This window comes from Aphelocoma coerulescens (genome assembly GCF_041296385.1).
Source record: "Aphelocoma coerulescens isolate FSJ_1873_10779 chromosome Z unlocalized genomic scaffold, UR_Acoe_1.0 ChrZ, whole genome shotgun sequence".
Classification (NCBI taxonomy): domain Eukaryota; kingdom Metazoa; phylum Chordata; class Aves; order Passeriformes; family Corvidae; genus Aphelocoma; species Aphelocoma coerulescens.
In genome coordinates this window covers 48,214,427-48,236,925 of record NW_027184085.1, presented here as the reverse complement: position 1 = coordinate 48,236,925, position 22,499 = coordinate 48,214,427, and the positions used below count along the sequence as shown (strand labels likewise).

Here is a 22,499-nt window from a genome sequence, read left to right as displayed (position 1 = left end):
AGCTGAGGAAGCTGGCCTGTGTTGTTGCAAGGTCATTCTTGGACATCTTTGAAAGCTCATGGGGATGGGGTATCTATTGTCCCCGAGGTCTGGAAGAAATTCTTTAAAAGGGCAAGACAGAGGATCTGGGGAACCACAGGCTGTTCAGCCTGAGCTTGATCAGAGAGTTAAATGTTGAAGGGAACTTTCAGACTCTGAGGGTGGTTACACACTGTGCCTGTCTCAGACACAGGTTGCTGAGAGAGGCTATGGAGTCCCCATCCTTAGATACTCAAAACCCACCTAGACAACACCCTGAATCTGCTCTGAGCTGGCAGTGGACTAGGTGATCTCCAGAGGTTCCTCCACCCTCAGCCATGCTATGACCCTGTGAAATCTGCACTGATCTCAAGGGAGAGGGGTCCTGAGAAGATACAGTGAAAGTAGATCAGAACTTTCTGTGTGCATTCAGTGTGAAGACAGGAGATATCCCTGTTACATAACACTGCCTGCGAGGGACTCATCAGATGGGCCATGCTCACAGGAAGGAAAACAAGCAGCAACTCAAACAGATGACGTAAAGCAACAAAAATAGCTTGACCACAGTGTAAACTCTCTCATTCAAGTCCAACTTGATGAGGAACATGCAGGTTAGAAGGTTTTCTGGGGAGGCTGGTAAAAGGAGAATGACATCAAAGTATTAAAAAGTGGAAATTGGTAGATTTGCAGTAGAAAAGCAAGAAAGATGGAGAGTCAACCCAGCTTTTGCAAACGCTTGCCAGGCTTCACAAGCCAAACTGCTCTAACAAAACCCAAAGTCACCATGACATAGTATATTCAAATTCCAGTACTATGATAGTCCTTCACCACAGTGATAAGGCAGCACGAGGTTAGCAAGAAGGTCCTCAGATGGGTAAGTGGTTTGTGAAAAATAGGAAACACCTACATTTGAGTGCTGCAGGCTTAAGTTCAAAATAGACTTTCACCATCGTGTTTACACACCTACATGTCTTCCAGGAAGCATAAATTTGTGGAACAGAAGCAGATCGTTGCAGGTTTTGTGAGTCCATCTTTTGTCCTGTCCTTCTCATTCATTTTTCTACATTTTCTCCTAAGGACTTTTTTCCCAAAATTCTCAGGTACTGGAGAGACCATCATCCTGCTAAACGTAACCCAGCAGACAGCTGCCTTTATAATTATGCACCTTTTCTCTGCTGTCAAAATTAAATCTCCTTTTGTGCAATCAGTGCCCCTTGCTTCTAATTCTACTTAGCCAGATCCCAGGCAAAAGACTGTACCCTTCTTACTGCAGCAAGCTTTCCTCCACAGCTAACACACCACTTCCCAGTCTTCCCTGGTTTTTACCTCATTCTCTGTCAGCCATGTTTTCTGAACAGCTGACAAATTTGTCCTCCTTGCTTCCACTCTTCTTTGGCTCATATACATTTAACCAGAGCAACTGCACCTAAAACTGGCATACATCCATTCCACCAACATGGACGGACAGAACCATCCAACGCTTCCTTTAAAATTTACCAGATATTCTCCAGTTCATATTTATCATTTTCTTTCTACAGCATGTCACTGGGTCATGTTGGAATGAAATGCAGCCTTTGGACACTTTTGTGCAGAACTGCACTGGGTCTGATGGTACTGCATCATCTGAAGACTCAAATTTCTCTCTGCTGAACCTCATCCTAATTTTCCCATGCCATTACTTCAGCTCATCAAGGCAGTTTCAAACCAGAGCCCTGTCATTCTGCAAGCTTCCTGCTCTGCCTGGTTTCCTGTTTATTATTTATTCCTTTCTCCTGATTACTAATAAAAATACAAAAAGCATCAGATGGCAGGCCTGCAAAATTCTTCTCAATAAATCCTCACATTCTGATACCAAACTGTCATGTAAGCTCTCCTGTATAATTCTCTCACCAGACTTACATATACCTGACCACAGACAGATGTATATAGTGCATATTCTTTTATCTTAATTGTGTGGGATAACATTTTTCTAAAGTCAAGATAAATGATTCCACATCTACTGGGCTCACCACCCTCTGGAAGATGAAATCAGGGTGTTGACATGATTGGTTTCACCATGCTTATGCTGCCTTTTTCATCTCATTATTTCTCCCATGTGTTCCACTTTTTCTTATTGCTCTGATATACTCCTTATAGAGGGGCTCAAGCTTCCCTGTGCCTAGAGTTCAGGAATCTCCTCCATCCTCTGAAGAGTCCTCAAAGACAACCTGTTGATTGCACTGAGTTAATTTGCAGCTCACACTGACTGGGGTCCCCACACATCTTCCATGAGCACTGTCCAACATCACCTGCCCCCTGTAGTCCAAAGTACCACTCATCCCTTCTTGCTGTTACAGGGGAATTTAGCCAGGCTTAGGGAGGGCTCTGCATTTGTCCCTAGAAGAACCTAATGTGGCTGGAAGTTGTGACCCCTACCAGACTGGACTGCAGTGCTGAGCTGATCACAGGATATGCCAAGCCCCTTAGGCAGCAACGCACCAGCTAAGTAACTGGTATCCCAAGTACCCACTGGGATCACCAGACTAGGCTGCATGCAGGACATTAAAGTGCTTGTTGTTCATAGCCTACAAGGGGTGCCAGTTCCTCAGGATCTCCAAGCTTTTGTTCTCCTGGGGCTCTGGGAGGAGTTTGTGTGTTTTTCCAACACACAAGACTAAGCTCCATGTCCAGCACAGCAAATACCATTAGCAGATCACTCACAGAAAGCCTTATCTGCAGCAGGAGGAGACCTCCTGTCTCACCTGTGACTGGCTATCTGGAGCAACACCCAGGAGCCCAGATTCAGAATCAGTGAACCAGAGAACACCTCCTGTCACAGCCTACCTTCTCGGGCTGCACAAAGTCTTGCTGCTCCTCCTATGGAAAGTCAGGCCCGCAGAACTGTGCAACTTGGCAGCTCTCTGCAGGACAGGCTATCTCACACTCCTACCCACACTGGGTTTTGTTCTGCATACCAACAAATGTCCCTGTGCAGACATGGTTCTCTAAAGGCAAGATGGGGATGAAAGCATCTTCTCCTTTTCCCCTGTGAGAAGCACCTCTTTTGGATTAGTTTTTGCATGCCAAGGAGGACCAGCAATACTGCTGTGATTGTATTAATATAATTACAGGCTTTAACTACTACTGAAAATATATTCCCACATAAACAGGCCTGGAAAGCCCAGTGGTACTAACAGGATAAGCAAAAGTGTCTGTGCTTTGTAGTACATGAAAAGAAACAGCTCTAGAAATCGAGACAGCAGCTCCAGCTCACACCTTATAGCTTAACAGATAACACTGTTGCTGTTTTTCTTCCTTTTATTCCAGCCATAGCTCTCTAATTTCAAAATAGAAATTGTCATTTCCTGCCCAGGAAAGGGGCAGGGAATTGCTCCCAGAGAGCACTCTTCAGAACATTTATACATTACGTTTGCAAATAATCTGTCATGCACCTCTTAAGTCCAGAATGTCTGACTGTTGTCCTTTGCCATCACTTCCCTGCTCCCAGCAGCACAGTGAGAGCACAGGCATGAGCACACAGAAGCTGTGCCATACACTGGGCTACGCTGAGTAACCTGCTTGCCCCAGTGTCTGTTTGCCACACTCATGCTACAGACTGGTTTGCTGGCTCCAACTCTCATCAGGGCAACATATTTCACTGATTTAATGCTCTTGGGTTTACATTTTTGAGTTTGCATTTTTTTTTTCAAAAATCCACCCACACATGCTTCCATCTTCAAAGTTTCAAAATATAACACAAGTACACCCTTAAAAAGGCAACCCTGAAGGCAAACAGGAATGTCAGTGTTATCTACAATTTGTAAGACACACACGAGAAACAGTTTCTTGCCTTTTACAGATGTTTCATCACAGTTTGTGTTGAGTTACTGCTTCAAAACAAAATCAGAGCCTTCAGAATTTCATCACCAGACACCAGCCTTCTGGGTCAGATGCCAAATAAGATGCCATTTCTGTCATTTCTGGTCTTGTTTCCCTCAAACCTACCACACCAAATGGTTTGTGAGCCTCTCTGCTTAAGCTGGGTTCCCCTCAAAGCCATAGACACTGTCCTAGGCATATCTGCAAGACACACCCCTAGACGCACCTTGCCATCCAAATTCCACTTCTGTGCTATAACACTATCAAAGAGAAATTACTAGTAATAAATTTCTTTGGAACCAAAGTCAACCAGACCATATGATTATACAGCAACCCACAGCTTTAAATACCTTCTGCACGTGTCATCTCAAACAATACCACAAGCTCAGAGGCTACGGGTTTATTGTTACGAGAGTAATAAACAATACCGATATGGTGGCTTTCACCCCTTGGTTCATTGCTTGGTTACACCTAATGCAGGACACGTGGAGCCTGCACTGAGGCCATGTATCTTCCACAACTGTGGTCTGAGAAGCAACATCCTGCCCACAAAGTTGTTACCTTGGAGGTTTATCAGTTCAGAGTCCCCAGATCAAGAACCTAACCACCAGACCATGGTCTTGACCATGTCACTTGACAGCCAGCTGCTAACAGGCAGCAGAGAGTTACAGAAAAAGACATGTTCCCAGGCTGGCTTCTATATATTCAGTCTCCAGAACAGGATTGCAGCCAGTCCAGTCACAAGCACATACACTGCAGTTTTGCCTCCTCACACAAAAACAGGGCCCGTGTACCAAAGTATGGCACGCTGAACCCTGCGTGAGGTCCTCCCACTGCGCCCAGTGTGCAGAAACACAAGAACTGTGTCCCACAGCCCTGCTGCTGCTGGTGGGTGCCCCAGCATCTGTGTACAAGAGTGGGAATTTCATGGGTAAGGCTATTGAATATACATTAACAGAGAATCCAAAGTGGGACACTTATTGCAGACACCTGAGCCTCGACAGGGAAGAATTTTAGGCTGGTGCCAAAAGAAAACTGAGTTACTGATGAAGTCTTGCAAACAGGGCCAGCCTAGCAAGCAGTTTTGTATGAATAATGCATTCCAAAAAAAAGAAAGGTGTGAATAGTTTTTGTAAACAAGAAAGGCGGTGGAGAGTCATTAACTAAGTGATCTCACATTCCTCGATTTGCTTTATCAATCTCAGTATTCATAAAAAAAGCTTAAGAGCAGTCGAGGCTCTCTAGTGAATCAACAAAGCCACACAAAGGACTGTACCACTCCTCACAGCCTTCAGGCCGTACATTAGCTTTTAGCAACGGTATCTACCACATGAATAATGCAGCACGTCTTCCAGAGCATCTGTACTCCAATCAATCCACAGTAGCAAATAAAAACCTTTCAGCACGCCTTTCTATCAGGCAGCAGGACCTTTTTACAGCTGCTCAGAGGCATATCCTTGGAAAAACAACCCTATCTGCGACCAGAGCTGGAAGCTTTTAAATCGGCCAGCTGGGAGCCAGCCTTTTAAATCAGCCATCCTGTGATGGGCCTCGATTTTATCAATTGCCTTTCTTTGTCTTTTGTTCCATAAGGATCCACACCCACCGTTCCGGGGCTCAGATTAAGGGAGCTCAGACTAAGGTTTCAGAAGGCTTTCAGAAACAGACACGTGTCTCTTCCCAAAAGCAGCTCACAGCCTGCAGCCGGCCCTTCCCAAGAGGGACATGGTGGCCTCACCAGACACACAGCATACACACCACATCCTTCTGCTGCACTATAAAGCAGCCTCATAATGAAGCATGGGCAAAGAGCCTTCACCAAACCAAGCATCAGTCAGATGCTCCAGATGCTTCTGTATTTTCAGAAGCAGAACAGGCAATGGAAAGAGGCGCTTTGTCCATGTCCATCACCAATGCTGGTTTGAGCATTGGTTCTCTGCAGAAGCACAAAGGTCCCTTCTCCTGGGCAGCCCACCAGGAGTTGTGGGAACTGCTTCTGTTACCACAGGCAGCAGCACATCATGCAGGCTACTCGCTGCCTGAGGAAGGGCATGCCACTGGTGCAGATGGACCAGCATCTGCAGAAGTCGTGGGGGACAAAATGACAGCAGCAAGCAAGATCTCAAATAACAACATATTCTAGAGATGCCTTTCATCAGAAAATCCAGCTCTAAATAACACTCCAAAATATTTGCAGCTTTCCAGCATGGCACAGATACTTAAATAGGGTGCCCTGGTAAGCTGGTTGTGAATAAAAACTCTGCCTGTAGAATAAACATTGCACAGGTAAGAGAGGACATGAAGTAGGAAGGTGAAGGAGTCACTCAAAACTAAAGTAATGAGTTGATTTCCTCATCCACAAAACAGGAAGGTCAATAGCTTTCTCTGAGAGCGCACAGCAGCCCCCCTTGCCCCTTATTTTCGGTGCACACTGACTGGGGCAGGACATGAGGTCTCACATGAGTCCCTGCAAAGAGACATGTCAGACCTTCCCCCATGCTGGCAGTAGGTCAAAGCTTATGCAGAGGGTACTGGGTGGTCACAGCCTCAGGAGAGGTGAGACAGTGGTTCCTCCACTGACACAGGCCATAAGGAGAAAGATAATTCAGTACTGTTACATCTCCCACTTATTAGCTTAGGTTAGGGAAAGCAAACATTGCATAGAGACCCAGCCTGTACTGAAAAGAAAGACTCCAGAAACCCACTGCAGCCATCAGCAGCTGGTACCACATTGTTTGTCTCAGAGCAGCTTTCGATGATGGAACCCAAGGCTGCCCAACAAGGGTCAAATTCATACCAAGGTCCCAAGCTTGGCTAAATGCACATAATGCAATCTTTTTCTGCTTTAAAAGATACACCAAATGTTGTGAACCTCAAAATAATTTTAAGCACATATGTTCAGGGGCAGGCAAGGGCTGCCAGGAGTGAGTGAAACAAGACCACTCTTCACAAAACAAGGTTGAGATAGCAAAAATCCCATGGCCTTCCTGGATGAGTTTTCCAACTGCACTTGTTTTCAGTCACAGGTTTAAACCACAATGCCAAATGGCACCCAGCATAATAACACCCTAATGCTAACACCTGTCCATGTTATTGCCACATCCCCACTGCCTGGTATTTCTCCATGGATGTGCTCTTCAGCCATGCTGAGAAAGCAGGGAGACAGACAAGGGAGCACATGTGCCCCATAAAAATAGCTCAGCCAGGTTATTTTTAACTGGGTCATCCCAGCACAGCCAGCAGCAATGGTGAGGAGCAGAGAAGAGAGCAAAGAGAAAAGCTGGCAGAGATCACAGCCTCAGGCAGCTCCCAAGAGGCTCAAACTCTCCTGTCACCCAATCCGGGGAGGAATCCAAGATGTTATTTTGGGTAGAATCTCCCAGAACATTTTGAAGTGCACATAATGAAGTACTGGCTGAATTGTCACCTGCTCTTTATTTTATTGCTGTGGTCACTTCCAAACCTGACACCAAATGTGTGCTTGAGCCTCCCTGCGACAACTGAGCGAAGCAAAGAGAAATTACAACAGTAATGCACACAGAACCACATAAAAACATCAGGCCAGACAGCACTTCTGGAGATCCTAAGTCCTGTCCTCAGCCCACAACAAAGCTCACTACAAAGGCAGGTCAGGTTACTTAGACTGTCCAGCTGAGTTTGAAAGACTGACGTGGATGGAGATCCCATTGGCCTCCTTGGGAAATGTGCCTATCTAGAGTCTAGTGGAGAAGTTCAGGCTGCAGCTGCCTTGCAGAGTTACCCAGATTACTCTGGTAAAATTTTCTGCCCACCAGGACCCTCACAGCCTTCACAAGAGCTGCTCCTTTCACTGCATGGAGAGACTGCACATCAGGGGCAGAAGTTGACGTTTATCTTTATTAAATTTCATAGGGGGCTGGTTTTCCCCTCATTATAGGCATAAAGCAGTCTGGGAGCCTCCAGGTTCCTTAGGAAGCCCAGGGGCTGGGAAGTGCCCATGGAGGGTCTGTTGCCAGACCTTGGACTTCCCTGCAGTGGCCTGACAAGCATCGTTCTTCTAATGAGCAACCAAAGTGGTTCACCCTGGAGCGAGGGAGCCTGAGGCACCATCAGTGTCATTCCACTGCCAACAGCACCTGGAGCTCCACTTCTTGAAGGTTCACACACCTCTCACTCAGGCACAGGGAGCGAAACATCATGAATTGCTCCTAGTCACAGGAGAAGTTTCTTCATTAATATTGTTAAACCAACATCAGCTAGAAATCAAGCTGAAGCGCATGGACCACCCTTCAGTGCCTGTGAAGACGTGTGCTCAGTCAATGCAAAGTGAGTTTGTGCATCCCAGGAGGTGCAGGGGAATACTCCAGGGATGATCCCACACTCAGTGGTAACACCTTTTTCTGGCAGCTCAACCTGTCCCTTCACCACTCCCTTTTCTGCTTCATGTGGTGCCGCACTCTGCAAGCTCTGACAGAAAGAAACATGGTGAGTTGAGGACATAAATGTCTTCAGTCAACATGGCCTTTACAAGATACCATAGTGGAGCAGGGGAGTGTGAAGACTAGCAAAACCCAAAGTAAGCCCAAAACTCAGTTTCATTAGGCTTATCAGAGCTCTCAGGAAGGGCAGGAGGCAGTATTACCAAAGCAGAGGGTAGGGCAATGCCAGCCTCCCTAGAGAGTAAGCCCCTCCTTCCTCTGATTCATCTCCAGCATTCCAAGATAGCCTGTGTACAGAAAGATAAAGCTAACTTGCCTGCATTCTCCAGAGACAATACCCTCTTTCACTCCGCTGGTTACCTGGGCAGCAAAGAAAATATTATTGCTTATTAACTTCCTTGTGAGTAGTAATGTGCTTCTGAATTCAACAAGAGGGCAAATTCCATCTTACAGACCTTTTATATGCTGGCAAGATCCTCCTTCATTACAAAAGAAAAGCAAATAAAACAATCCTGTTTCAAAGAACAATAAAAACTGGAAGCCCCTTCTGCCCTCCCACACCTGCAAAAACTCAGTTTAAAAAGGAAGTTATGAACTTTCAGACACATTGCCACATTTCTTGTCAGAAAGGCAGCCTTGAAAAACTCATCATCAGATGCTCTGCAAGCTCAGCAGTTTCTCCTGAAACAAGAATGCCACGCTTTCACTCTCTTGTTTCACAGAAAGAAGTTTCTGCTATTCAAGGCCAAGCTGGCTTCTGAGTTTCAGAAACCAAGGTTCAGCTCCCCATCAAAATGATGCAGCTGGGTCTCAGTAACCTGCCATGTTCTTTGGGAAGACAAGGACACTTGGTCCCACGTGTGTTTATTGTGAGGTCTAACCACCCCTGCAGACATCTGGCAGAGTGGGTATCTCTTGTAAAGGCTACTGTACAGAAGGCTTTCCTTGCAGCAAAGGCTTTCCTTGAGCATCACTTGTTCAAGGGTTCAAGACTCTTCACCTTCACAGAATCCTAAGATCTTGGTTACTTGCCCTCAGGATTCCAAGTGGGATCCATTGGGCTAGCCAGTTTTCTTCTCACACCTCTTCTGCCTACCTGAGGAGTTGTGGCCGCCACCAGAACACAGACACATGAAAAAACCTGAAGTGCCCAGCAGGATGGTGAGGCAATGGAAGTACACCAAGTGCCAATGTTTCTCCTGAGTTCTGTCAAAGTTTGGAGGTTACACACTTCACTTGAATGTCCCAATATACAGCCCTTACATCCAATGTGATGTAATGTCACTGCACTGCCCCACGGCTGAAGCTCTGTACATAGGCCTGAATACTGGTAGGACGTGATGAGATCCTGGCCAGTGACATCAAGTCTGTATCTCATCTCTGATTTGTCTGGGAAGGAAAGCACAACCACATATGCAGGGGCACAGTGTAGGAGACTCCATCTCGGTGGTCTCCAGTAAAGCCTCAGAGCCAGCCCACCCGTAGCTCTAAATCAGGAAAGACGAGGAACCTTCAAAATCCCTAAGGATGATGGCCTCCACCTGCCTTTTCCCAGCACCCTCCTGGGGATGCAGTTTTCTCTAACGTCTGACCTACTTCTCTCCAGCTGCAGCTTGCATTCTTGTCTCCTTATGACACTGTCAGTGCTAAGGAGAGTCTGACTCTGTAACTGCCCTTCTGGAAGTTGAATCCTTCTGTTAGCAAATGGGTTTGCCAGCAGAGGACACAGGTACCTACTACCTGAGAAGACCAGAGAAGAACCAGCTGAGAGTTTTCCAGTCATGAGCCAGAATTAGAGGGAAATGGTCCCTGTCCTTCTGGGCACAATGACAGCAGGGCTTTGTTTCTTGAAAGGCAGCAGGCAGCATCAGAGGTATTTTCTGAGGCCCGTAAGCTACAGAGTTCTTCCACCTCCCTTGCTGCATCAACTGCATGCAAAAAACGAAGGACCCACACGAAAGAGAAGTGTGGGAAACTCTCCCACACCCATGCAGTGCCTGTGGAATTATGATTCCAGTTGAGGCTTTTCTCTTTCAGTGGCTGATTAAGTCAGAATTGACATATCTCTGTTCTCCAGAAAACTCCTAACACACTTCTGAGCTCTGTAACAGCAGGTGCCACTTACCTGAAGCATGACAAGCCAGCAAGAGAGTGTGGCAAAGGCAGGTGTCACAGCCACAACAGCCAATGCTTTCTTCTACCACATCATAGAATCACAGAATGTGCTGGGTCGGAAGGGACCCATTAGAATCATTGAAATACAACTTCTGTCCATGTGCAGGATATCCCCAAGAGTCACTCCCTGTGCCTGAGAGCATTGTCCAAACACTTCTTGAATTCTGTCAGGCTTGGTGCTGTGACCACTTCCCGGGGAGCCTGTTCCAGTGCCCAAACACCCTCTGGGTGAAAAACCTTTTCCTAATACCCAACCTAAACCTTCCCTGACTCAGCTACAGGTCATTTCCTCAAGTCTTGTCACTGTCACCACAGAGCAGAGATCAGTGCCTGCCCCTCCTCTTCCCCTCATGAAGAAGTTGTAACTGCAATCAGGTCTGCCCTCAGTCTTCTCCAGACCAAGTGACCTCAGCTGTTCCTCATACGGCTTCCCCTCAAGGCCCTTCACCATCTTCATTACCCTCCTCTGGACACTCTCTAATTAATGCTCAATGTCTTTCTTATATTGTGGCACCCAGACCTGCCTCCAGCACTCGAGGTGAGGCCGCCCCAGCGCAGAGCAGAGCAGGACAATCCCCTCCCTTGCCTGACTGGTGATGCTGTGCCTGATGCACCCCAGGACATGGGTGGCTCTCCTGGCTGCCAGGACACTGCTGGCTCATGTTCAACTTGCCATCAGCCCCCAGGTCATTTTCCGTGGAGCTGCTCTCCAATCTCTTGTTCGCCAGTCTGTACACACATTGAGGGTTGCCCCATCCCAGGTGCAGAATCCAGCCCTTTCCCTTGTTAAACTTCATACTGTTGGTGGCTGCCCAGCCCTCTAATTGATCAAAGTCTCTCCACAGGGCCTCTCTGTCCTCGAGGGAGTCAACAATTCCTCCCAATTTAGTGTCATTGGCAAACTTGCTTAGTATCCCTTTCAGTCCTGAGTCCAAGTTGTTAATGAAGATGTTGGAGAGCACAGGGCCAAAGATAGAGTCCTGTGGAAGCCCACTAGGGACAGGTCTCCAGTTTGATGTCACCCCATCGTGAGTATGGTACCGTGTACATAATAAATTTTAAAATTCATCATTTAGACCAGCAGTAGTAGGTTGACTTTTGCTCTTTTTGGTTTTTAGTCTTACTTTGATTGATGCTGACTAAGTGGGAAGACTACCACTTTCCTGCCAGGGAAATGAGATTCTGTGCCAATTCATTCACCTGCTGGGCTTGGCAAATATACAGTTTCTGGAAACCACTGCCATCACTCTGAAATTATTCCATCAAGTACATAAGTATTGTTTAGTTCTGACTGGCAGCATGGGTTTGGAGCAAATCTCCTTATTGCTGCCATTCACTGCACTGCCAGTTTGCATTGCAAAGCCATCTTTGAGCATGCAGACAGGATTCCCTCTAGACGAACTTAAAATCATTCCAGGATCAGGACCCAGTGTGCTCTATCTGCTAATGGAACCAGCTGAGTCAAATTAAAACATCCAAAATGCCTGTGGATATAAAAAGTCCAGGTACCACGTCTTTCACTCTACAGATCTACTTTTCTTGAACTATAGGTGTTGTTATAGTTAGCAGAGAGGTGAGTCTCTGCACACAGACATCCCTCTCTGTTTGACCTTCAGCCTTACCTGTCTTCAGGTAGACTATTTTCTTTACCTCTTCTCCTCCAAGTATGGCACTCTTACACTGCTTTTAGGTGTTCCTCAGTCTCTGATCATTTGATTCAGCACCACTGCTCTCCTCTGTGACCAGTCTCACTCTTCACGCCTCTCCATCTTCACACCTCCCAGTAATGAAGATCAGCCTCTCATCCCATACAGTAGTAGTTTAATTACTACATACTTCATTCCTGCCAGCCTCTTCACATATCTCCTCCAGAATGAGTTTTGATCATCTTCCAGCTTTGTCCCACTGCACCAGCCTTCTCTTCAACCCTTCCAGCCAGAGAGCACCCCTGGCAGTGCATCCACATCCCAGCAGACCTGCCTGCTACAGTCTCACTCTCCTTCTACCACTGCTACTTTCCATGCCAGTGTATTTCTCCAGCATAGCTGATATCCACGCCAACAAACTGATCTTTTCTATGCCTTTGAGTCAGCTCTGGTCCTCTGTGCCTCACCGACTTTTTGAGCCAAAGGCTTATCTGTCTGTTTAGCCAGCCCTAATGGATTTTCCGCCTGCAGATTCATCTAATGGCTTTTCTTGAACCACATCCCCAACATCCTGTGTCAATGAGTTCCACTGTTTATCTGTATCCTGTAGTTCCTGGGCAATGATAAACAGAGGAACAATCACTCCATATCTGAACTCTCCATCCCATCATACTACCATATGTCAAAAGCCATATGTCATATCCCTTTTCAGACATACCTTTTCCAAGCTAAACAGTTGTCCTTCTCTGCATTCCTTTCTGCACTACCAGGTCTTCAATGAGCTGCAGAAAGCTTGTTTTGCATGAGGCATTCAAGACACAGTTGCACTATAGATGTATCCCAATAGTATTTTCATTTTTTTATCAGTGCAGTAGAAAGGAGGACCCAAAAAAAAAAAAAAAGGAAAGGCAAGGTAAGGTAAGGTAAGGTAACACAGCCCTTAAAGTCTGGCTGTGAATTAAAGCAGAATTTTGAATTCCTGACATAATGCAGGCCAGGCAGTTTGGGCTGCTATTTCCATGCCTTAGGCAGCAAAAACAAAGACTGTGTGAAGAAGAGTGAGAAGTAAAGCACTGGGTGGACACACTGGGCCTCACTGCAGCTATCTGAATGTGCAATTTTCTGTGGATATCTTATATGTGTTCATGAAATTACATCTGTATCTAGGGCTTTCCAGTACCAGAGAGCCTTCAAGCTCCAGGAAACTTCAGAAGACTGTTCAGAGCCAGAGGAGGGTCACCACTGTGCTCCTAGCTCAGCCAGAGATGACAGCATTTGGGAAGAGTCCCAGAGGGCTCCCTGAGCAGGCTTGAGGACTGCAGGTGAGTGCTACCACTGCCCTGCATGACACCGTCATGCCAGGGAACTCCAGGCACAGGAAGGACAGCAGGTAATGACACAGGATATGGAAGTAAAGAAAAGGTTGGTTAGAAACAGCTCAAAATAAAAATTTGAATTTCCTGGGGAAGTCTTGCTTTTCTGCAGGAGTTGAAGACACTTGCAGATTTCCAGACCTATAGACTAAGACACTTTGTGGTCATCTGCCTGTACTGGCAGTGGCCAGTGGCACCAGTGGAAGCAGAACCCTGCAACAACAAAAGGTGTGTGAAACACTTCTAGTGCCATGTATGGTGTCTGTGCCTTTAATCTTCCAAACTCTCACAACTGAGCTTGACTGCAAGACAGGCAGAAATTAGAGTACAAATGCTGCTGTTTTTTGTAATATATAAGATAAGCTGTCATGAAGTAACAGACAAGTTCATGTTGCAAGTCATGTCAGGGAAGGAAGTATAGGTAAGACATTGTAAAACTCTTCTGAAATACACAAAACCATACATAAAATAATGACTGGTTTCTCAAAATCGAAAAAAGAGAAGGTAGAGAAATTGTCACTTCAGTTCCCTCTTTACACATTAAATGCATTTTCTCAGTTGGGCTTAAGAAGTCCTGTTCTACTAACAGCCCACAGACGGTTGGGCAGCAAATCAAAGCTCTCAACACAAAAAGATTCCCCAAGCTAAGAGCAAGATGAGCTTTACTGAAATGGTTTTTTTGAAACCTCAAGGATGACCAAGAAATACTCAAGGGTATCCTTTCATATTTTGTCTTAATTCAGTGGATCAACCCATAAAGTAGATATGTGTGCTGCAGCAGAAAGTTAGGAATTCTTACCACTCGTCCAAGTTCAACATGCACCATGAACATTGGGAAAGAAACATGGAACACAGGGACCAAGGCAGACCTTCTAGATGGATTTTAGCTGTGGGTTTCCTTGCTTTAACTTCTGGAAACTTTCACTCCTAATATCATTACGAGGTTTTTGCTTCTAATACCGCGACAGAATCACAGGCAAATTTAGGCTGGAAGTGACCTCTGATGGTTCACAGCACAAACTTCCAGTCAAAACAGGGTCAGCCTTTAAGTCAGGCCAGGTTTTTCATGGACTTGTCCATGTGAATTCTGAAAATCTTCAAGGGTTGGGGTATTACAGGCAAGAAAACCATCCTACTAAGCCCCTGACTAGATAATAATTGTGAACTCAGTCAATACACACCGATCACAAAAGCAGGTACTGGTCCTACACAGTGCTCTGCCTCCACGACGATGAGTCACCTACCCCTCCCTCTCCTCATCACAAGTCAGCACAGCCCTTCTCCACTTACAGTCAATGCCAAATTAGCTCAGAGGACTCCTGCCTTCAAACTGTCATCCCTCCAGCGACTGTAAAACATAACGCAGGAGAGAAAATTAGCTGTCGTGTTAGGCAACAAGAATACCACCTTGGGACCCTAAAGGCAAAGCCCAGCAGAACGTGCTGAGAGCTTGGAGAGGAAATGTATGCTCTCCTCTATGAGATGGGATGCTCTAGGGGTGACAAGCTGGGGAAAGAAATTTCTGCAGGAGGCCAGGTAGCTGCTGTTCAGCTAATGGCAATGTCACCTATTTCTAGAGAACACTGCTCTCTGCATTGGGTGACACTATTTAGAAGATCATCCTGTTCCAGTTTCAAGCAATGCATCATCCTGAGAAGCTCTTCCCACGATTCCTCCTCTTTGCTGCTAAAAACACAACTGCCTTATTAATTTGCCAAGTAATAACTTCTGCTTCCAGCTACTGGCTCTCATTGTGGTTCATCAGCCCAACTGAAGAATCCATTATCTACAAAGACAGAAGAGGTTTCTGATCTTTTCAATTCCACAGAAACCAAGAGTTCACAAAAATACAACCTGGAGACTAAGAAAGACAAAATCATCAACTTTCCACTTGAGCTTCTACCTATAAAATCTCATAGAGGGGTTGGGGTTTTTTTCTGCTCCAAGACTTGGTTTGCCTGGCAGGATGCATCACACCCAGAACTACTGCACAGGACATTAATGAGCCTCAAGTAGCTGCAAGGGGCTGTAAAGTCAAACCCTTCAATCCCTATTAAGCCTTTAAACAAATGCCATGGTTTTTAAAACTGTGAAACACTGAATTCCAATTGATTTCTATGGAAGATGTCAGATGCCAGGCTATCATTAGCAAAATCAATCTTTTCAATTAAGACTCGGGCATCAGTTACTGACACAAAGACCTTTTGCAAATTCAAAGCGAAACATGAACCACAGTCGTGACCACAGGCAGGAGGGGTCAGAAGACAGACTCTGATCCTCCCTGACTGTAAGGAAAAGAGCCTCTGTATGTAGAAGCTGAACATTACAAGAGCAGGAACTTGGAGCAATGCTATTCTGATTTTGTTTTTGTTCCTCTATGTGTGTGTTTTGGTATTCAAATTAAATTACAGAAAATAGCAGAGAAAAATAATGTGAACTAATTACATTTAAGTAGATGTTAGCAAGACAATCTTTGACTACTTCTGCTTGTCTCTTGCAATTAAAGAGCTGTCTGGATTCTCTGCGCCTATTACCCTGCAATTTTGTTGCCAGCACAGGCTCCTTTTAGGGGGCAGATAGAACGGAAGAAACCAGAGGATGACATAGAAGATCAGTCCTTCCCGGCATCATTCATGCTACCGTGTTCCTAAAAACATCAATGTGAGGCTTCCTAGAAACGAGCACTGCAACTGTGCCAGCAATTCAGGCAAAATGGTAGCTATGCTTTTCTAAGGAAATATGTTTTATATTTTTCAGGATTTGTGTATTCTTGCTTAGGGAAAACACTGTGAAACACTGATTTAAATAACTGGTTTGAAATAACCTCAGTGTAACCATGTGAAAGGTGGCTGAGAACTGAACAGCACTGTCAGAGTCAAATTTGCTACAGCCCAGAAAGCAAAACTCCACAGATACCCAACAGGGTAGCTGTGGTGCTACAGGATTCAGCACAGATCAATACTGTGACAATGACACTGGGTGGCATTCAGGGGCACCCCTTCAGGGGTCCTTTTGGCAGATTGGAAAACATCCTACGTGCTAAGACTCCCTAGCTAAACAAGACCCAGGTGAGGCTGGGGTAGGACAGAGAGTATCGGGAGAGATCCGCTGCTCCCAGACCTGTGCTTGCACATGCTCTTGTTCACCTGCTACATCAGTCCATATCCTGGCCCACAGAGAAAACCACATCTGAGGAAAGGGCACTTGTCCACCAAGCACTTCTCATGCACCCTACCATCGGTTCCCAGAAAGCCTGGGATGGGATCCAGAGATTTCAGATTCTCACAAGGAAGATTTCAGCCCTTTTCACAGGCGCTCTGCAAGGGAAGTTTAAATCATGCTATTTGTAGAGCAAGGATAGATTAATTTCTGCTCTTGGGAGTAAGCCCAGTATTTGCCTCGGCCCCTCCCTGCACCTTTTTTTCTGACTGTCTCTGCTCTACTTGAGCTTGATGTACAAGCTCAAGCCATGAAGCTCATATTTCCTTTGTTAATGCAACCCTGACATGGACAGCCTTGCCCAGTCACCTTTTTCTGGGAAGAGCTCTCCCCCAGCATTGCCTCCTCTCCTGTTTACGCATATCTCCCAGAACTGTAGGAGGAAGAACAAGATGGAGTTTGCCCTCTCCTGCATTCCTGTAAGCTATTTTATCAGCTTTCATGAACTTTGTCTTAATCTCAGCAATAAAAATACCACGACTGCTGGTATTTTCTAGTGCTTTGTCTTCCTTATCATTTTCCTAGGTGACCTTGTCCCATGGAGGGAGAGAGGCAGTGCAGAGTCATCGGTTGCAACTTCCTCTCTGCAGGTAGGTCCATGTTTCTTGGCACAGAGATAAAGAACAAGCGACTCACCAGACTGGAAGGAAACCCTTCAACAAACCAGAGCCCTGAAGAATGCTTGGAAGAAAGAGGGAAAGAGAGGCCAAACTTTGGGCACTGCTCTGGAAAATTTGAAACTGTGTGAAGCAGAGCAGGGAACAGGTCAACAAGGGAAGAGAGAACAGGGCTTGGAGCTGCACACTGTCATTGGTCCTACACTTGGCAGAGGCATGTCTCCAAGCTTTAGAAAGGGTTTTGCTTGGCTGAGGGTCAGAAAGTCCTATTTGTGAATTTCAAAGTGCTTTAGAAATACTAAGCATCAGCATTAGACTAATAGAGCCCTGCAGGGTGTATTTTCAAAATGGGGAATTGCTGGCAAGCCTGTAATACCACAGAGGGGAAATCCCTGGAAATACTAGGGCAGTCTGGCTTCTACTTACAAGCCAGTATAACCCTGTGAGTATCAAAATCCCTCAGCCAATACAGCCTCCTGGATGATGTAAAGGTCTTTCCTGTTTCTCCTGAGGAGAGGCAGGAGGCGCGTCAGTGTAATTGCAGTGTGCTGCAGGCTGCTCGCCTCAGTCAGCTCTGCAGCCAGAGCAGCTTAACGTGCACTTACGGGAAGCCACCTAATGACTGCATGTGAAACACCTCACCACACCACCGCTCCGGTGTCTTCTTGCCACGGGAGCAAGAGACCAGACCAGCTGTGTTCCTGTTGTGCATCAAGAGGTGGCCAGACACATGTTTCAAAGTACAGCTCCTGTCCAGCCTCACCAGGGATGCCCTTGGCTCTGAGCAGCAGTTTAGCAGCAAGGTCCAGCAGCCACCCAGACAGCCCACTGGCCAACTGTAAGACCGCTGGTGTTTATAGATGGAAGTTAGGAATATTCAGATAAGGTACTGGGGCTTTGGGGGGGGGGGCCGTTTCTTGAAGCAAACACTTCAGGCAAACTTTCCTGTGAGAGTGGAGAACAGGGCGTGGCCGCTAAGGACCTGCTGAGTCCCCTTGAACCAGCCAAGAGTGCATGGTGGGGAAACCATTTGGCACAGTCTCCCTCCACACTGTTTCTTCACAGAGTCTCTGTCATACCCTGCCACAGCCCACTCCCCAACAGTTTTCCTGTCAAAATCCCTGCCGGGGAAATCAGGACCTAACAAGATGGCATGGAGAACTTCATGTTATACAGCCGCTGGGGGTCAAGGAATACAAAAAAGTCAGAGGCAGCAAACCGACCACAATTTATGAGGAGCCTGCAAGGTCATGCACAAAATACACCTTAGCTTGCCCCCACAGCAACTGTCTCTCACTCAAAGCATCACCTTTTTTTTTCTGGGATGTGCCAAAACCTTCAGTTCTCTCCCTAAGCCTCTGTAACAGTGAGTGCCTGGGCACCTGAAGCTTACAACACAGGGACCTGCTCTGTACTCAACTATTCATCCCCAAAACACAGCCCACACAACATTTAGGCATCTGGCAGTCCAGACAGCCCACAGGCAAGAGAGAACTGCCCTTGCAGAGGCACCATAAACCTGTTCCAGAGACAGCAGCCTGCCCAGTCCCAACCCACCTGGAAAGAGACTCATAGAAACCTGCCACAGACTCAGGCAACTGAAAATCCACTCCTTATCCAGCTACTAACAAATGTAGCAGACACAGAAACAGGAAAATATTATCCATTACTGGCATTTGCAGAGTGAGAAATTTGCTCAGAGGGGACAAACCAGCATACTTGAAAGACAGGCAGAAATTACCCAGGCAGAAAAGGAGAATGAGAAACACACCACATCTGAAGATACTGACCTGCTACCAGGAAATCCACCTGCACAGACACAGCCAGCAGCCAGGCAGATCAGTGGTATAGAGGTGATCAGTGCTGCTGGTCAGGCAGGTGCAGCTGCCACACAGAGGACAGTAGTCTCCCTCACCCCCAGACTTGCAAAACAGGCACACTCATGCTTAGGTGCTTTGCCTCAGAGGAAGAGGGGTCAGGAGGAGCTTAGGGCAGAGATGGGGTGCAGGCAGCAGAATCGTCTGGCTCTTTGTCCAAACATCACCAGTACCTGGGTCTCACGTTCTCACGTTTCCTAGGTCCATGGCAGCTCTACAGAACTAAGGGGCTTTGATTTGTTGCTACAGAGTAACAGACTGAATGAATTTGAAATACTTCTCGTCAAAGCTATAATAATAGATGTCATAATGGTAATTCACCAAACAACATCAGCACATATGAAAACATCTCCTTTTTCCCAGTCTCTAAGAAGCAACCAGCACTCCCCCATCCTCCCTCCCAAAGCTCTAGTTTCCTGAAATGCTCACAACCAAAACATGAACTCCCTGGTGTCTCCATCAGTCACTCCCTATCTCTGATCAAACCAGGAGAGATCAGAGCTCTCCAAAGAGGGCACAGCCAGAGGAAGAACAAAGGGAACAGCAGGGCTACACAGGCTGCTCCTTTGTTAACTCACTGGGGAGCCTGCACTGGGAAGCTTAAAGGCAACCATCAGTCAACCTTCTCCCAAATGTTCCCTGAATGCTCTGAGGAAATCACTTCACTTGAGCACCCAAGGGGACAAAAGAGGCTAAGCCTGTCCAGGCAAATTCCCTTTACAAGGGCTGCAGCAGAGTGTCTTCTTAGAAAGTGTAAGTGAAAAGGGCTGGGGCAGGGTGGGGTGGGGTGGGAATCAGGAACAGACAGGATGCTCCAGAGCATGACAAGGAGGGCACCACTCCCTGCAAAGTGAACAGTGTGTTCAGACCCTGCACACAGCTGGCCTCACCAGGCCATCGGTCTGCAAAGTGCTGTCTGTTACACATCCGTTTGCAACAGCCCGTCTTGGCCCCTGACAGAGCTGCAGCATCAGAGACAGACCCACGGAAGAAGCAGTCTTCAAAGCTGTGCTGCCTGAAAATAAGACTCCTTCAAAGTACCAGTTCCGCCTTCAGGGGGAAGTGGCACCAGGAGATCCCGCTGCCGAAGAGTCATTTATGTGGCTGTCATCATGCCCTGTGCAAGATGTGACTTGCCCTGACATCAAGCACCCAAATTCCTCACGACTCCAGCAAAAAAAGGCCAAATTCAATCCATCACACACACAGCTATAGATGAGGCTTCTCTATAAATAATAAGCGAAGTTATACAGATGCCAAACCGTGCCACCGGCGGCACCGGCCAGCGGGGCTGGCAGGAGGCGCAGCCTTCCCGACCAGGCAGCAGGATGACTCGGGTCGCCAGGAAGCCCTGTTGCTCCGTGCACCGCCGCCTGCAGACCCCAGGGTCGGAGGGCTCCCGCCGCGGGCAGGCTGCCGGTCCGCCACACCCCAAGCAGAAAATCCCGCCGGCAGCTCCCGGCAGGAACAGCCCCGGCGCTACCGCGGAGCAAGAATCCTGCCCGCCGAGGGCGCAACCAGCCCCGGCTGCCCCGACCGCGGCTGGCGGGAACGCCCCGCTCCCGCCGCACGGACCGGGGGATGCCCGAGGCCCGCGGGACCGGGCGGCCAAGGCATCCCCCGGCCGTCGGTGCCCCCGCGGCTACGGGCGGCGGCCCCAGCTCCGCACAAAGCGGGGTGGGGCCGGAGGGAGCTGCGGCACCCCCGGCGCAAAGCGGGCACAGCAGGCGTCCCACCCCGCTCCCCGGCAGCGCCGGGCTCCGCAGGCCCCGGGCTGCGGCAGGTGCCCGTGCCGGCCCTGCCCGCGCGTGTCCCGGCCCCACGCCCCGCACCACCATCCTCGCTCCCGTACCTTGCCGCTGACGGCGGGGATCTGGACGTGCGCACGGGAGCCGCGCCGCGCCAGCCCGGCCCGGCCCGCCCGCGGTCCCCGCCCCGGCCCGCCCCTGCGCCGCGCCCCGCAGCCGGGAGGTGCCGGCGGGCACCGGGGGCTGCCCTGGCCCCGCAGAGCTCCGAAGAGCCTTCCCGGGGCGGTCCAGTCTGCGGCCGTGCCCGGCCCCTGGGCTCAACCTTCCGTGGCTAGCGAGGGTTTGCCCTGGTGCTGTGGCGGGGAGAGCCCCTCCGCAACCACAACAAGGTGCTCAAGTGCCTCTCCGCTATCCGGGGCTTGGGTGCCAACCCACCCGGGCCGACGTGCGCCATTCACCGTCACCATCCCCGCTGACGGTGAGTCCCCGAGTCTGTGCCCGGAGGCGCATGTTGAAGGGTGGGTGCGTGATCCTCCTACGAGATCGACCTGACAGCATCAGGACTTTGCCATCACTTGCAGAGAGAGTACCACAAGCCTTGCATTAGCTCAGAGAGCTTCTGAGGAGACAGGCGCATCGTGCCATACCGTCAGTGTGACCACCAGGTGCCGCTCATCCTGAACCCCTGCAACACGTTTTAACGTGCCAGCCTTAGCTGGCAGCCTCTGGCTGTCTCAGCAGTCCCTGGCAGATGGAGCGACACTGGCCCAAAGCTGCAGGCTCTTTACTGTTGGCATATGGCTTTACAAAGCTTCTCACAGAGCTCACACTCAGACTTTGGAGTCAGCTGGTACCTTGGCAGCACTACAAACCTCCTCGGTGCCCTGAATGGGGAAATTGGTAAGTAGACAGCAGTGCCTGAGATCAAATAGCAGAGGAGGTTTCCTTGGCCAGGTCACCCCCTCAGCTAACACCACTCTGGTCCTGTCTGATTAACCAGAGTCTGAGACAACTAGCTCATCTACATACTTTAGTCCCATGCCCTCAGTGGGTAGCAGAGCCAGCAGCTGTGACAAGACTCTGAGACTCAATGTTCTTCACAAGTGAGATGCTACAGATCAGTGTTAAGGGACCAAACAGAAAAGCAAACATGCCCAAATGATAGCTTGGATGCTGTTACCAATTAATTCCTCAAGGCAAAGTACTATTTATCAAGAAGCTGTGTATCAACCTTAGCAGACTTAGGCAAAGACAGAAGGGGTAGAGGCCCCATGAACCCTTCCAAAAAATGTCTCAAACACTGTCAACCAATCAAGTGAGGAAACAACAGGCAAATTAGCAGGGATTTAAATCAATGTAGCAGTAAGAAATGCTGACAATGCCAAGAGAGTGAGGCAGGAACTGCGTCCTTAGCTGAAAGGTAATTCCACCAAGGGGAGATCACAACCACCAACCCAGTGACCACATCATCACTACAGACCCCAACTTTAGTAAAAGAGGAGACTGCATATGTGATGTCATTAGCATGCCTGTTAGGACACCTCAAGTTC

At 48.0% G+C, this 22,499-nt stretch overlaps 1 protein-coding gene across 3 annotated transcripts in view; it reads right to left on the bottom strand.

Annotated features, from left to right (window-relative positions):
• CORO2A (coronin 2A) overlaps positions 1-21,122 on the bottom strand; it is a 57,762-nt gene extending 36,640 nt beyond the window's left edge. The window contains exon 1 of one of the 3 annotated variants that reach the window (XM_069001641.1): positions 21,054-21,122. The gene's annotated coding sequence lies outside the window, so the exon portion shown is untranslated. Of the gene's footprint in view, positions 1-14,778; positions 14,798-19,374; positions 19,394-21,053 lie in introns of those variants that run through there. The other 2 variants (XM_069001644.1, XM_069001643.1) reach the window with 2 other exon arrangements.
• Positions 21,123-22,499: the final 1,377 nt, after the last annotated feature.